This window comes from Dermacentor albipictus, chromosome 8 (genome assembly GCF_038994185.2).
Source record: "Dermacentor albipictus isolate Rhodes 1998 colony chromosome 8, USDA_Dalb.pri_finalv2, whole genome shotgun sequence".
NCBI lineage: Eukaryota > Metazoa > Arthropoda > Arachnida > Ixodida > Ixodidae > Dermacentor > Dermacentor albipictus.
The window spans coordinates 5,350,179-5,365,600 of NC_091828.1; the positions used below are offsets into that span (position 1 = coordinate 5,350,179).

A 15,422-nucleotide genomic window follows, 5' to 3' on the forward strand; every position below is an offset into this window, starting at 1 on the left:
AGAGCCTGTTTTCCTCCAAGGCACTTGTGTAGCCAGCAGCCACAATGCACTGCTTGTGCTCGCAACCAAAATGTTGCACAGTCGACTTTCGTTTATTTGACCCTTGTGTGAACACAGTGTTTGGTCGAATCATATCATCGAATGGTGGAAAAAATGAACAAATTCAGATAATATTTGCTTATTTATTTTCATAATCTCATTCGGCCAAAGGCTTTACAGAGAGCAGGGGCAAGAACTGATCTACGTAAGTGTTAGCAGCTGTCTTGATGTTCTTGGAGGTGGCAGTGGTGGAGGCACGCGGCACTTTCACTCGTCTGAGGTTCTTTGTATGAACAAGTCAAGTAAATTTTAGTGCGACAAGGGCTCTATGGACAAGGGATTCTATGGATTCGTGATTCTGGATTCGCTCGTGTGCAAGCTTGCAAGCTGTGTCTGCAAAGTGGGTAAATTCCTCTGCGTCTGTATTGTTAGGGGAGGAGCATGACGTTGTTAGATATGGAGCTGTTTCCTGCGATTACTCCGAGTTCCCCAAACCACTTCGAGTCGCAGCACAGCTAATTGAGGAATGCCGAAGCAGGAAAGCACATTCCAGAGGAGCTGCCGAGCAAACAAGTTTAAGGCAACAAGTTCACGTGCCAACAAGTTCGTGCGCCGCCGGGATTAGCAGGTGGGCCTCGGACAATGGAGCATGAGCAGCCCTCCCCTTCTCCTCGTTAGAAGTGCATTGCCAGTCTGCGAGGCAAGACCGCAGAGAGCCGCCAGGTGTGACACCGCGACACGGGCGCCTACCATTGGCTGAAAGTGGCGTCATCGGAGCGGACTCTCCCATTGGTCAAACATGACGTGACTTACAGTGCTCGAAGGGTTTATAAGAAGCCTTCCAGAGAGACCTGAGCATTCTGGGACAGTCCCTGATTCACCTCTCTCGAACTTCTTGCCGCGGGCCGCAGCGTCCGAGTTGCTGCCGGCCCGTAATGTCTGTACGACTGTTAATTGACGCTCACCTCCCTGTACATAATGTAGAATAAATACTCCCAAGTTTTGTCTCCATCCCGGAGTCCGTCCTTCAACCCCTACAACGTCCAGCATGGCTGTTGCCTCACGGCTGTTGAGCAAGCGGAAAGGAGTGAACACAGTAGTTTCTCGAACAGCAGTGTTGTATGCGAATGTAACGAAAGGCAACACATCGTCCCAGTTCTTGTGTTCGCTGTCAACATACACAGAAAGCATGTCGGCAATTGTTTTATTTAACCTTTCCATAAGACCATTGGTCTGAGGATGGTATGCAGTGGCTTGGCAATGAACTGTACTACTAAGCAGCATGGCATCTTGCATCATCTGAGCTGTGAAAGCCGCACCACGATCTGTAATGACTAGTGTTGGTGCACCTTGTCGGAGGACTATGTCGTGGATGAAAAAGTGTACAACGTCACTGGCAGTGGCTTGCTGGAAGGCTCCAGTTTCGCAGTATCGCGTCACGCAATCGGGTGCAACCACGACCAGCAGTTGCCAGCAAAAGACTTGGGGAAGTGCCCGAGCGAGTCCATGCCAATTTGTTGAAATGGTTGTGTTGGCAGTAAAACAGGCTTCAGGAAAACGGCTTGGCGCTGAGGTGGAGTCTGTCAGCACTGACAGTCGTGGCAAGTTTTCACATAATGCTCGACTTCCTCAGCAAGCTTACGCCAGTAGTAGCATTGTCAAGTTCGGGCCAAGGTACGTGCGAATCCCAAATGGCCTGAAGAGGGCTCATTGTGTCAGGCGGACAAAATATTGGCACGCAGCATGGACGGAAGAGGAGGAAAAGGAGGAGGAGAAGGAGGAGGAGGAAGTAAACTTTATTACTCTAGAAAGAGTAATTCAGCGGTCGGTTTGGATGCTTTATCTTCTATTGGTTGATGACGATCTCCGGCCTGCATGGTTGGCACCCCTATTCCAGGGCACCACTGAGCATGACTGCTCGTCGGGCATGATCCACCAGCTTCCGTTGGAGGCTAGGGTCGCCGCTGGAGAGCACAGACGGAACTACAAGGGCTGTCCAGTCACTGATGGGTGGAAATTCTTTTTATACAAGACATTGTTGCGGAGACAGAACGAAGATGGTGAACGCATGAATATCTGTGGAGGATGCAAACTTTGGCCTTCAAGATAGTCGATAAGTTACCAGAGTTCTAAATCGTCCCCCTGTCGTTGAGCCAAGTCGTATATTGACAGCGCAAAGGAAAAGGCCGTCATCATCAGGATCGCTTGACACCGTTGCAAGTGGAGCGCACGAAAGACAGTCAGCGTCATTGTGCTTCCAGCCAGACTTGTAGACGATTGTTACATCAAATTCTTGAATACGAAGGCTGCACCTGGCAAGACGTCCTGAAGGGTCTTTTAGATTGGCTAGCCAACAAAGGACATGATGGTCGGCAACCGTTCTGAACCGAAGACTGTGTAAATATGGCTGAAACTTAGCTATTGCCCAGACAGCTAAGCATTTCTTTTCAGTGGTAGAAGAGTTTGTTTCGGCAGAGGTTAAGGTGCGGCTAGCGTAAGCGATAGCACGTTCAACATCATCTTGCCACTGCACAAGGACTGCATCGAGGCCGATGTTGCTAGCATCTGTGTGCAGTTCAGTGTCGGCATCTTCAGTGTGCCCAAGTAAGGGTGGTGTCTGGAGGCGCCGCTGAAGCTCGAAGAAAGTGGCTTTCTGCTCCGGGCCCCAAACAAACAGGATATCCCCATTTGGTAAACGAGTGAGGCATTCTGCGATCTTGGAAAAATTCTCCACAAAACGTCTGTAGTATCAGCAGAGGCCCAAGAAGCAGCACATGTCACATTTGTTGGCTGGTGGTGGAAATGCGGCAACAGCCATACTCTTTTCTGGGTCTGGCCGAACACCTTCATTACTAACAATGTGGCTGAGGAACTTAAGTTCCTGCTAACCAAAATGGCCTTTCTCAGGTTTTAATGACAAGCCCGCAGCTCAAATTGCAAGGAACATGGACTGAAGTCGCTGCAAGTGTTGTTCAAATGTTCGAGAAAAAACTACGTCGTCTAAATAGACGAGACGCGGTTCCCACTTAAGACCTGACAGCACGTTGTCCATCATCCTTTAAAAGGTCGCAGGAGCTGAGCATACTCTGAAGGGCAGCACCTTAAATTCGGACAGCTGCCAGGAGTTACGAAAATAGTCTTTTCGCAATTTCGTTCGCCAACTTCTACTTGCCAGTATCCGCTGCCTAAATTTATTGAGGAGAAGTATCAGGCGTGTCGAAGGCGGTCTAGAGAGTCATCTATGCGGGGAAGAGGGTAGACATCTTTTTTCGTCACCATCTTCAGTTTGTGGTAATCCACACAAAACCGAAGAGTGCCGGCTTTCTTCTTGACAAGTATGACGGGCAATGCCCATGGGCTGGTTGAGCGTTGAATTGCATTGTTGTCTAGCATTTGCTTCACTTGACAATGAATCGCCTCTTGCTCCTTTTATGACACACGGTAGGCATGCTGAAGCAGGGGACGTTCGGTCGGGTTCGTTATTATATGGTGCTTTGCGATAGGGGTGTGTGTTACTTTTGATGTGGATGCAAAACAATCACTGAACATGCATAAAATACTTTGTATTTACTCTTTCTGTGTGGTTGACAGCTCAGGATTTAATCGACTGTACTGACAACCACGGCATCACTCTTGGTGGTTGCAGAAAGCTGAGCAAGTGTAGTGCCTATTGCATCCCTAATATCTTGAAAGTGATCAATAGCCGTTTGCTTTACCAGGTGTTGGTACTCGCTGCTGAAGTTCATCACTAAAAGCTCAGTATTCAGCGGTTCAGTTAAATAATGCCGCAGGTGACACACTTTTCGAGCAAAGAGCACCAACAGGTTTCCTTCAGCGATGCCGCTGCTATTATGGTCACACTCGCTTTCAACATTTACAAACATACTAGTTCGTGGCTGGAATGTCACAGGGTCATCAACAACATGCAGTGTTGTTTTGCGCATGTTACTATCTTGCAGTATTGGGGCATAGTTGTTGCAAAATGTTGTAATCGGCTCCCGAAGATCGATAACAGCACTGTGTCGCGAAGATAATCCATCCCAAGGATGGCTTTCCTCGAGAACTCGTGCAATACAATAAACGAAGCAGCGTGCGTTGACTGTTGTATTTAGAGCCTGGCAGTGCATCTCACAATCAGCGTCAAGAGATGACGACCTGCTGTCTGAAGGCTTGGTCCGTCCCATGGCGTTGTGACTTTTCTCAGTTCAGTGGCTAGTTCGGCACTCGTAACAGAATAATCGGCGCCAGTGTCCACGAAGGCAGTGACCAAGTAGTTGTCGACTTGAATGGGGATGTTTGCGGAAACACTTCTGTAGTCGATGGCATGCAGAGTAAGGGAATCAATCGTTGGCTGTCGGCTGGCGTATTGGAGGAGAAGGATGTTTTATAGATCCGTCAACAGCGGCCCCGCCCCCCGGAGGTCGCTGCTCCTAGTTTTCCCGCCGTGGGCTTGGGGACCTGATGGATCGGTCCCCAATGCCATGAACGAATGGCAAGTGTTGGCCAGGTGACGTAGAACGTCGAGGAGATGGAGGGTGGCACTGGCACCGTGGAAGACTTGAGGTCTGTTAACTCACCAAGTACTCTTGCTCGGGGACGCTCACGATCATGGGGTCGATGTGCATCTGGGCGAAACCCAGGAAGGCCTATCTGGCTGTATGTGCTCTTGCGGCATAGGTGACCTGCTGCACCACAATAGTAGCAGCGTGGCTGTTTGTCTGGAGTGTGCCAAACACTGGATTGCCACACGTTTAGACTTGGACTTGCGGAAGGCAGAGGGCTGGAAAAGTACTGAGGGCTCGAGAAGTGCTGCGCCATTATTTGCGTGGGTGGGCGGGCCAGATAGCCGACTGCCAACATAGATCTTAGGGCTTAGCGTACGTCAGGCGGTACGGCCAGCGGTTGTACCAGCTGCCCAACCTCTTCGCGAACCACATCACTTAAAGCAGTCATGTGGGATTGAGGAGACATTGCATAAACATGTTGCAGCTCCGAGCATACGATCGTGCTCCCTTAGGGTAGTCAAATCAGGGGTGGCCATAGACGACGAGAGATGTCGAGTTGTTTGGATGCTCATACTGCAATGACCACTGCTGTAGCATACACTCCATTGTTGTTGCGTTGTTGAGGAATCTCGCTATGGTACCTGGTGGTTTGCGCAATAGACCTGTGAACAACGGTTCTTTCACGCCCCGCATCAACAAGCGTACTTTCTTTTATTCTGTCATTCCAGGATCAGCGCGCCAGAACAGCCACGACATGTCTTCAGTGAACATGGTGACTCTCATTTGGTCTTTGATCCCTAAAATTGAGAGCATGTTCTGCTTGCTCCTTCCAGCCTGAACTTCTGTAGGTATTGCGCAGCTGGCTACAAAAATCTTGCCAGGTTGCCAAACTAGCTTCATGGTTTTTGAACCAGATGCGTGCCGAGTCCTCGAGGGCGAAGTAGACATACCGGACGTTCTGGTGGTCGTCCCATTCATTGACAATGACAACTCTATTGTAGTGGTCCAACCAGTCCTCAACATCCTCGAATGCGTCACCGTGAAACGACCTTGGGGTTCGCGGCGCGTTGAAAATCCATGGAGCAGGCGGAGTGGTGGTCTCTCTAGTCTGGCTACTCATTGAACTGGTTGTCATAGTTGTGCACTTTACTGAGAGGGGTTCCAGTTCTGCTGGTAATCCTAGTTGTTGCCGGCTGTGCCGAAGGTCAGCGTCGAAGGTGTCGAGATCTAAGTTGGGAGCTTCTTGTTGGTCACAGTGCACAGAGCAGTTTACCCAGCACCTCCACCAGTCGCGTTGCTGTATATATGACAAAAGGTATTAAGTTTAATCTAATGGACACAGACAGTTCTCGTCCGACACCTTCACTGAGAGTGCGTCTTCATCGTCATCGACCTCAGCTTCTGCAGAAGCGGCAAACCCACTACACAGCCAACTGTTATGCTCATGGCAATACTATCTACCAGGGTTCTGGGAAATTGTGAAGTTATTTTTACTGCTGAAACAAAAACTGTGAATTGATTAAATTCCTGATTTAACAGAGTTTGTTATATTGAGATTTGACTGTAGTGGTTTTCTTCTGAATTAGTGCACTGTCAAACATGGTGGAAGCTGTCGAGGATGAAATGTAGTTGCGGGCTGGCACAAGGGCGAAAAAATGAATGGGGTGAGATCGCAGTAGTGAATAGCATGCTTCAGATAAAGACGCAGGTCAGGTCTTGTGCTGCCGCCGCACTGCAAAGAAAGTCCGAGGCCTTTGCTGCTGCAGGCACTAATTAGTCACGGGATGATAATAATTGCTGCTGCTTCACTGCTTTTGCACAAAATATAAGCAGGATTGGCCAATTCATTCAGTAAATAAACCGGTGTTGATGTAGTAAGCATGTGTTTATTATTTTCTTGATACCATCTGTAATTCGACATTCATTTAATTTGGACAATATTTTGGTCCCATGAAATCCGAATTAACCAAGTTTTACTGTAGTTTTAACTTGTATTTTATAGATGTGGCCATTCATTTACTTTTGGCCATTAAAGAAACATCACAAGCTTTCAGCCGCTGCCGAGGAACCTGCTGCCCAGCTGTGCTTCTTGCCCAAGACTCCTCCTCACCGTGTAAAATAGGGCCATATATTTGCACACCTGTAATTGGTTGTGGCAGCTAATGCACAATCGCTAAAAAGCATACTTGAGGGTGCATCTCTGAATCAAATGGGGCTGTCATACAACAAACATAAACAATAAGTGAATTCAATTCCCACATTCTTCCTTGTAGTAAATTGTGACCATAGCTGCTTAGACATTGTGGTTAAGGATGCGTCGACATTGGAAAATTTCTTAGAATTTCCGATTGTTTTATAAACATAAAGCATTGTTTGCCTTGTTGGAACGCGCTTCTTGGCAGAGCAAGGCAAGTGAACATCACGTCCCGAACAACAACTGAACTTTCATTAGCTTCAATCCTCTCGGAGATAACTCAGATTGTTCCACACGCATGCACTCTTGGCACTGCCTCCAAAGTGGCGTTATGCGTCGCCACAGTACTCCCCTCCTAGTGAGTGCGCGAACAATGGGTGCACTGATATGACATGCTGTGGTTACCGTCCACTCCGCACGAATCTTTTCACGGCTTGTTGGGCCTTTTCTGTCTGGTCTGGTCGGGGTCCTTGTGGTGATGGAGCTCGAGGTGCTGCAGGTACTTCACTGTCACAGTCCACGTGTGCTGGTTTTACACAGTCAAGCGAAACCACGTCGTGATGGCCACCTCTGTCGATCGTAATGTGCTTGTCTCCATGTTTCACCGCCTTGAACAGCCCATCATACGGATGTCAGAGTGGACAGTGTATGGCTTTGTGCCTCACAAACACGTGAGAGCAAGAGAAGTCATGGTGCACGTGAACAAACCGTGCTGCTGGCGGACATGGAGAGACAGCCTGTAGCTTGTTCATGATGTCCCGCAGTCACAGGGTGTAGTTGGCGTTTGCCTGGACATGTGCTTCTTTACTGTCAGGGAAAAACTCCCCCTGGAAGGTTAAGTGTTGTTCTGTATGCCAGTTCCGTCGAGCAGCACCCCATATCTGCTTTCAGAGCCGTCCTAATTCCCAACAAAACGAAAGGCAGTGCCTCCACCGAACTGCGACTCGCAGTTGCCGTCAGGCTAGTTTTCAGCTGCCGGTGGAACCTTTCCACCATACCGTTGCTGATGGGATGGTAGGCACTTCTGATGCGGGAGGTTCCCAGAAGCCGTGGGATGTTCGCAAATAGGACAGATTCAAATTGTGTTCCGCAATCCGCAGTCACTGTTGATGGTACCCCGAACAGGGCTACCCAGTGGTAGATGAAAGCACGGGCAATAATATCAGCAGCTGTGTCTGGAATGAGGACGGCCTCCGGCCTCCACGGGAAGCGATTGATGCAAGTTAGCAAATAGCTTTGCCCCTGACAAGTGGGCAATGGTCTCACAATGCGGACATGTACATGGGCAAATCGAGCGTCTGGTGCAGGGAAGGATCCCAAGGGGGTCACAGTAGGTTGCTGCACTTCGGAGTGCTAGCATGCGAGGCACTCTCATGTCCAGCGTCGGACATCCCCGTTTATTCCCGGCCACACAAACCTCGCTGTGCACAGCTGTTGAGTGGCTTCAATCCCCGTATGCAAAACACTGTGCAGCAATTCATAAATGTTGCGGGAATATTCATGGACACGAACGGTCTGGCCTTGCCTGTGAACATGTCACAGCATACGGATCCTGTGGGTTCAGTCAACCATTCCAGCTTCAAGGCGGTGGTTGTAGACTTCAGTAGATGATTCAAATCACTGTCACTGTGTTGAGTCGTCAGTGTGGTGAAGTCAACGCCGCTCGGCAGACTGACAGCAACGGCAGACGGCAGACTGGCACACTGACAGCTGCTCGAAAGGGCGTCTGCAACAGCATTGTCCGCCCCGCTGACATGGCGTATACCCGTCAGATTTTCTGCGATGTATGATATCTGGCGGAGCTCCTGTGCCACGTGTGCACCAGTATCTGAGTTCATCGCACGCAACGCATAGGTCAGCGGCTTGTGTTCCTTGAGTACAAAGAATTCTCACCCTTCTACATGTCGTATAGCCGCGCATATGGCCAGGAGTTCCCTACCAAAGGTGCTGTACCGTTGTTCGGACGGGCTTAATTTTCTGGAGAAGGAAACTGGTCGCCACATTCTGCTCAATTTCTGCTGCAATACGGCTCCAATAGCTGCGTCGGAGGCGTCCACCATTACACATTGAGGAACACTCGGCTGTGGGTATGCGAGCAGAGCGGCATTTGCGAGAACCTCCTTAATCTGATGGAATGCTTGTATGGCTTGGTTGTTCAACTGAATGGCACTTGCGTTAGTTCCTGATGCCGCAAGTTGACTGTAGGAGAGGGTGAAGGATGTTGATGCATTTTGGGACAAACCTATGTACGAGTCCCAGGAACTCTCGAAGCTGGCGGATGTTCTTCTGCTGTGGAAACCAGCGTACCGCTTCGACCTTGACTTGCTGTGGCTGTACTCCCGTGCTTGAAATGCTGTTGCCCAAAAATGATAGCGACGGTACCCCAAGCACGCACTTTGCACGCACTTTGCATCAGCAGGTCATCCAGGCCTGCACGACCTGGATGTCCTGCTGATGATGGGTATCTGATGATGTGCTTGTACGAGATCCTTTTTTGAAAATATGTTAACACCGTGCAGGCAGGAGGCCTGCACCGGCTGGCAATCTCGACGACCGTGGTTAGATCTTTCTGCTCTGATGCAGCGACGACCATGCGAACACTTGAAGGTAACCTTGCAAAAGTCGAGGCCTCTATCAATACCATCCATGAACCATTGAAAAGTTAGGCCTGCGTTCCGTAAGCCAAAAGGCATCCGAAAAAATTCGAGCGTTCCAAATGGCATTGTTATTTCAGTCTTGGGAACATCCTCTGGTGCTACGGGTATCTGATGATGTGCTTGTACGCGATCCATTTTTGAGAATATGTTAACACTGTGTAGGCGGGAGGTCATGTCGTGCATGTGTGGCACTGGGTAACGGTCCTGTACGGTTTCTCGGTTCAGTGCTTGACAGTCCCCACAAGGGCGCCAATCACCCTCCGTTGATTTGGGGACCATGTGAAGAGGTTATGCACATGGGCTTGACAAAGGACGTGCTATCCCGAGTTCCATCATGTGGGCAAACACCTGCCATGCTAGCTGCGACTTCTTGGGGGAAAGGCGCTGTGGCCGCGCATAGACCGGTGGGCCTGTGGTTTCGATGTGATGTTGAACCCTGCGGTTCACTTTGCCGAATGCCTGTAGCTGTCGTGTCAGCTCTGAGAGCTCCTGTATTATGGCAGTGAAGTACATTTCTCCGGACAGACTGAGCAAGGTTGGGCTGAGAGGACGGTGCCAACATTGCTTGCCTTGTACTGCTCCAAAACAAAAGGGATCTTGAAGCCACTTGGAGCAGACATTGACCAATAGACCGAAGTATTGCAGAAAGTCTGCACCTAATATGGCGCAGACTTAGTAGTTACAAACACCCAGTTAAACATTCCGCAGAAGCCGAAGTTCAGCATGAGCAAACAATGCCTATATGTTTGTCACCTTATTATTGACGGTTTGCTGTGATGATGCCTTAAGGCTTTTTCTTTCGGTTTGTGATGCCAGTATGATGCTCACTTTGGCACCTGTGTCAAAGAAACAAACTCCTTTGTTGCGGTCAGTAATAAAGAATACTGAGGGACAACTCAAAGGCAACATAGGAGCACTGGTCATCTTCAGCGCTTGCTGCGGCTGCTTCCTGTGTGCGCGCAGTGTGGAACAGTTATGCGCAGCATATCTGAACCGCCGATGATACCTGCATATATTGTGACGCTGAGGTTGTGATAGCGGTGGGTTTGGCCCACTTAATGTTTGCATCCTTCTGCTTGTCTGCAAAGTTGATAGTGTCTTGGTGAGTCTTGAAATCTCGTCATGCATTTCTTGAAGTTCGTCTCAAGACTGTTGTGCTTGCACGGCCGCCAGTGAAGTGGGCGAGGTGATCGCTACCAGCCGGCCGGCAATCTCGGCGACCACGGTTAGATCTTTCTGCTCCGATGCAGCGACGACCATGCGGACACTTGAAGGTAGCTTTTACAAAAGAAGTTCACAAAACACTGCTCCGTCTAGAGTGTTTGTTGTTTAGCAAGCAACTGTTGCATGTGCCACAAGAGCCGACTAGGAGTACGGTCGCCGAGGTCCGTGCCGCAAAGCTATTGCTGCAGTCTCTGTGGTCCGAAGGGCGTAACTCAGTGGACAACGGTTTCTTTCAGCTTTGCAGATGCATTTTCGGCAGGCAGTGCAAGCAAAAAATTCCTTATTTCACTGGCTATGGCCGGCGGAAGACTGCTTACTACGTAGTGGTATTTTATAGTCTGTTGTGATGCGTCATGCTGCAAACTGTGATTCGACGTGTATAAACCAGAGTGCAGGGTCCGCATTCCAAAAGGGGGCAGCTTACCGTCGACTGAAGAGACTGTGGGGGGGGGGGTCTGTCATGAATGTCGAAGTCGGTGACGTTGGTGCACCAGCCTGGATGCTGCGGCATGATTCAAGGTCACCAATGTTGGAACGTTAGCGGTGTGTTAAGTGGGGCTGGTTGGTTCATCTTTCAAGGCTGAGCAAGTCCTGAGCAGCCACTTCAAGGCCGAAGCAGCCAAACGGTATGCGAATTGTCAGGTCTGACCAAGCTGGCATCCTCTGTGAGGACTTCAAAGGGAGTAACTTTGACTGTGTTCTTCTTGGCAAAAACACATAAGATGGAAACCCCTTTTCATGTGATTGTATCGGAGCAGGGAACCTGGCAGCGACTCCTAGGTGCTTTCCTGCAAAAATCCCTGGGAAATCTGGAAGTGGACGACCCTTTCCTCATCCGGAAGCCACATGAAGTATTGTAAGATTTGTCGGACGGTCTCGCCGCTGCCACCATTTGGAGGAGTTGAAGGTCGTAGCTGTAGGGATGAACTTGGGGCGACAGGGCTAGGTGAGCAGGGTTTATTATCAGTATTTACATATTAACATTTAAGCAAGATGCATTGGCAGTCTAGCGCGACTCCCATATGGAGCCCGCAAGACTAACATAGAGCAAACAGTTTACGAGCACACAGCTCACTACTACATTTCGAGCATGACAACGAGCACTCAGCTCCCGACGATGAGCACACTCTAGCAGCCGGAAATCGCTGCTTATATTCTCTCCGCTTGATGTCGTAGTTCGACATCATCGTTCGACGTCACCGTTCGAAGGCCCCGTGGATGGAGTCCCAGTGGACGGAAACGTTCGTCCAGTCATTGTAAACTAGCCGCCCCCCGCAGGACGGCCCACACACACAAAGGCACCCACATTCGAGTCCACACACACAAAGGCACACACGTTCGAGTGTCCGGAGCCGACATCAGAGGGCATCGTAGAACTCTTGGTGCCGCATAGCTCTCGGTGCCGATATCAGAGGGCTTCGTAGAACTCTGGTTTATCCCGGGTGGCGCGGCAGAGTACCACATTCCTGAGCTGACCGCGCGCGACGTGGCTGCCGGCCATTCGCAGTTCTCCGAAGTGCGCCCTGTCTGGTGGGATGGGAACAGTGCAGCGGGCTGAAAGCTGGCACGTTGCCACCCCGTACGGCCATTCCTAACAGCTCCTTCATGGCCCAGAAAATCTCGCCTGGCCAGCGCTGGCAACCGCTGGGCAGGAAGGGAATGGCTGGCGAGCAAGACGATGGCTTTGCTCTCTGCAACCCCTGCGTACTTGGAATGCCTTCAACCATCTTACAACAACTGGCACAGAAGAGTCGACCCGGCAACACAATACCGCTCAGCGTTCAAATACCCGGAATTAGCTGCTAACCTACCAGGCTTCCTATCACAATTTCCATGCAAGTCACTCAACTGGAAATCCCAAATTTTGCCCCAAAATTTCGTGCCGCCAAAGCGAGCGTTCACGTTCCTCCCGAGTTTGACGAAACCTGACCGTCGCGCTGCACAAGAGTAAAGGTTCACACAGAACTAAACTGCAGGCTCTCAACCACCAATACCCGAACATAACTTAAGCAGCCTAACTTAGCAAACAACCGGTTCTTATCCTATCACAGTGGCGTACTTATCTCATGTACTGCTGCCACTGAACCGTCTGGCCAACTCCACAGGCACGTAAATACAATCCCGCTAGCTTTGTGGTCCCTATTCCGAATGCGTACTTGCGATGCTTACTTACATTTGTTCCTTTAACCCACACAGGACACGTTCCTTAAAGAAACAACCAAACTTGCATAACTTACGCACACCGCAGAACCCTAAACAAATGCGTCTGCTAATGGCTAGTTCTACGCACGCTTACTAAAGAAGTCGGAATACGGCTGCCCTTAACACACAAGCACAACCGAGTCATTAACAATCTGCTTCTCTTCCGTCCACACAGGACACGCGCTAAAGGAACTAAGAGCTCTTAGTGCAAATCATGCACTCACTGAAGATCTACGCGCTTAACCTTAGAAAATTAAAAAGAACATAAAAAAGAAGGTTAAATAACACACACGCGCGTTACTATAGGCCTCTCAACGATAACCTTGACACTCAGGTTACTTACACACACAAAAAAAAGAAAGCCTGTCTACTTATTAATGAACACCTCGCGATACTACATGTTTACTTAAAACGGGTCTTTCAAATCTCGAGCTTCTCAAACAAAACATAAACAGAGTTCATACCTTACATACTGAAAGAAACTCTAGTCTAAAATCGCGAAAATTTCTAAATGTTCAAAAATAAAACAAAACACTTCATTTCTACGGAAGCGCTCTTGGCCTCCCTTTCCAAACGCTTATGTCTGACTCGTACTTTGAGCCGTACCCGAGGTGGTCGCGGTTTTAAAGCTACTCTGGCTATCCAGGAACAACAAAAGGGCTGACTCACTATCAGCTCCCCCGAGACGTTACAGTCCCCTGCCAATCTGCGTCCTGGCGCCCCGCTTTCAGCCTGACCTCGATTGACCGCGTCGCTACTCCCCACCTGGTCTCGTCTTGCCACCTTGCGCTTCTTGGTAGTGCACGCTGAGCTTCGAAGAGAACAACAGAACGACGAGGAATTTAACTGCCCTGTGCCCTTTGTCCGCGTCCGTGCAGAACATGCTTATCGGTCCCACTTTGTCCGGTGGCTCGAACGTTTAGGATGCGTCAACATCGTCAGTGACGACCGCACCTGTCTTTTCGCCGCGCCCTGCCTTTTCGCGCCTGTCGCCGTCTTTGGCTTCGCTACATTAGCCACCGCATTCCGATCCTTTCGGCGCTTCTTTCTGCGGCGCTTTCTCTGTGACTTCTCTTTCATGCCGTCATCTCGCGCCTCGTGCTGGCCGTTACACATCTCGTCGGCCCGGATCGGTCTCTTACCCGCACAGTCTGAACGATCCTTAACTAAATCATCCATCTCTAGGCTACCTAGACTGGCGGAGAGCCGCACCGATCCCTGGACAATGCAGTTGTTCTCTCGTGAGCTACGGAGCTCGCCATCCCGAGAACTACTCTCAACTGCACCGTCCAGCTGGCACTTCTCTTCTGCACGCAGATCTGACTCGACATGGGTGCTCGCGTCTGTCAAGTCCGTAGTATTCTGTACCTCGCTAACGACCTCGATACCATGAGATGCGACGCACACACGCGGTAACTGTGCCAATTTGTTCGCAGCTGGCGTAGCTGTCTCTACAGTCCTCTGTTGGCACAGCACCTCGTCGCTCTCACTCTGGCCGTTAACGGCCTCTGCTGCCACTAAGGCATCGCTAGCTGCTAGCACTTCGAGTTCACTTATGAATGTGCTGCTATTCTCACAGGTACTACTACTCTCGGCTTTCGAACAAAATCTGCTATATACTTCCTGCCATTTTCGCTGCTTCCAGCCTACAGATTTCTCAAGCCGCTGTTGACTTTGCTCGATTAACTGCTCAAAACCTTCAATCTCTTTGTTCAATGCCTCAATGTACTGCCTCGTTACTTCTGTTAGGCCTTCTTCCTGAGAAATTATTTTCAGTTCCTGCCTAGCTTTTTCCTGTTCTTGCTTAAATCCTTCCTGCTCTTGCCTAATTGCTTCCTGTTCCCATTTTTTGTTTAGAATTCGGTTACCCATTTGTTCTATGAATTTCGAATCATTGTTACTTTCTAGAATTGCCTTACGTATTTCTGATTCCGCCAAGTCCTCCTCTACGTCTACCTCGATCTCTTCACACAACCACAACAGGTCAGCTCTCGTCAAACACATTAGGACCGTGGTCGCTACTTGAAGCTTTGGCTCTGCTGTCACACAATACTTGTTGCGATACCCACGCAAATCAAAAACACAGAGAAATTGAAGCCTAGTAAATCTTGCAGCCAAAACCAAACGCTTACCCACTGAAGCAGCACCATATCACCAGTCCTTCCCCGCCGTATCCAGTCAGTTGCAAGAGGTGGTCATTCTCAAGTCGCCTCCAACTTGATCAGGATGCCGGTCGGTCACCATGCGCCAACGTCCGTCAGCTGCCGTTGCTGTCTCCGAGTCGTAGGCCAATTTGTGAGCCGTAGGCCGATCTCACCACTGCCAACCAATTGTCAGATTTGGCAGTCGTAGTTGTCGGGAGGACCTTGGCAGGAACTAGGCGAGCAGGGTTTATTAGCAGTATTTACTAATTAACATTTTAAGCAAGATACATTGGCAGTCTAGCGCGACTCCCATATGGAGCCCGCAAGACTAACATACAGCAAACAGTTTACGAGCACACAGCTGACTACTACATTTCGAGCATGACTACGAGCACTCAGCTCCCGACGACGAGCGCACTCTAGCAGCCGGCAATCGCTGCTTATATTCTCTCCGCTT

The 15,422-nt window shown here is 49.7% G+C and overlaps 1 protein-coding gene across 1 annotated transcript in view; it reads left to right on the forward strand.

Annotated features, from left to right (window-relative positions):
• The window catches only part of LOC135908135 (WW domain-binding protein 2-like), a 180,006-nt gene that overhangs the window by 76,255 nt on the left and 88,329 nt on the right, over positions 1-15,422 (forward strand). The gene's annotated exons all lie outside the window — the stretch shown is intronic.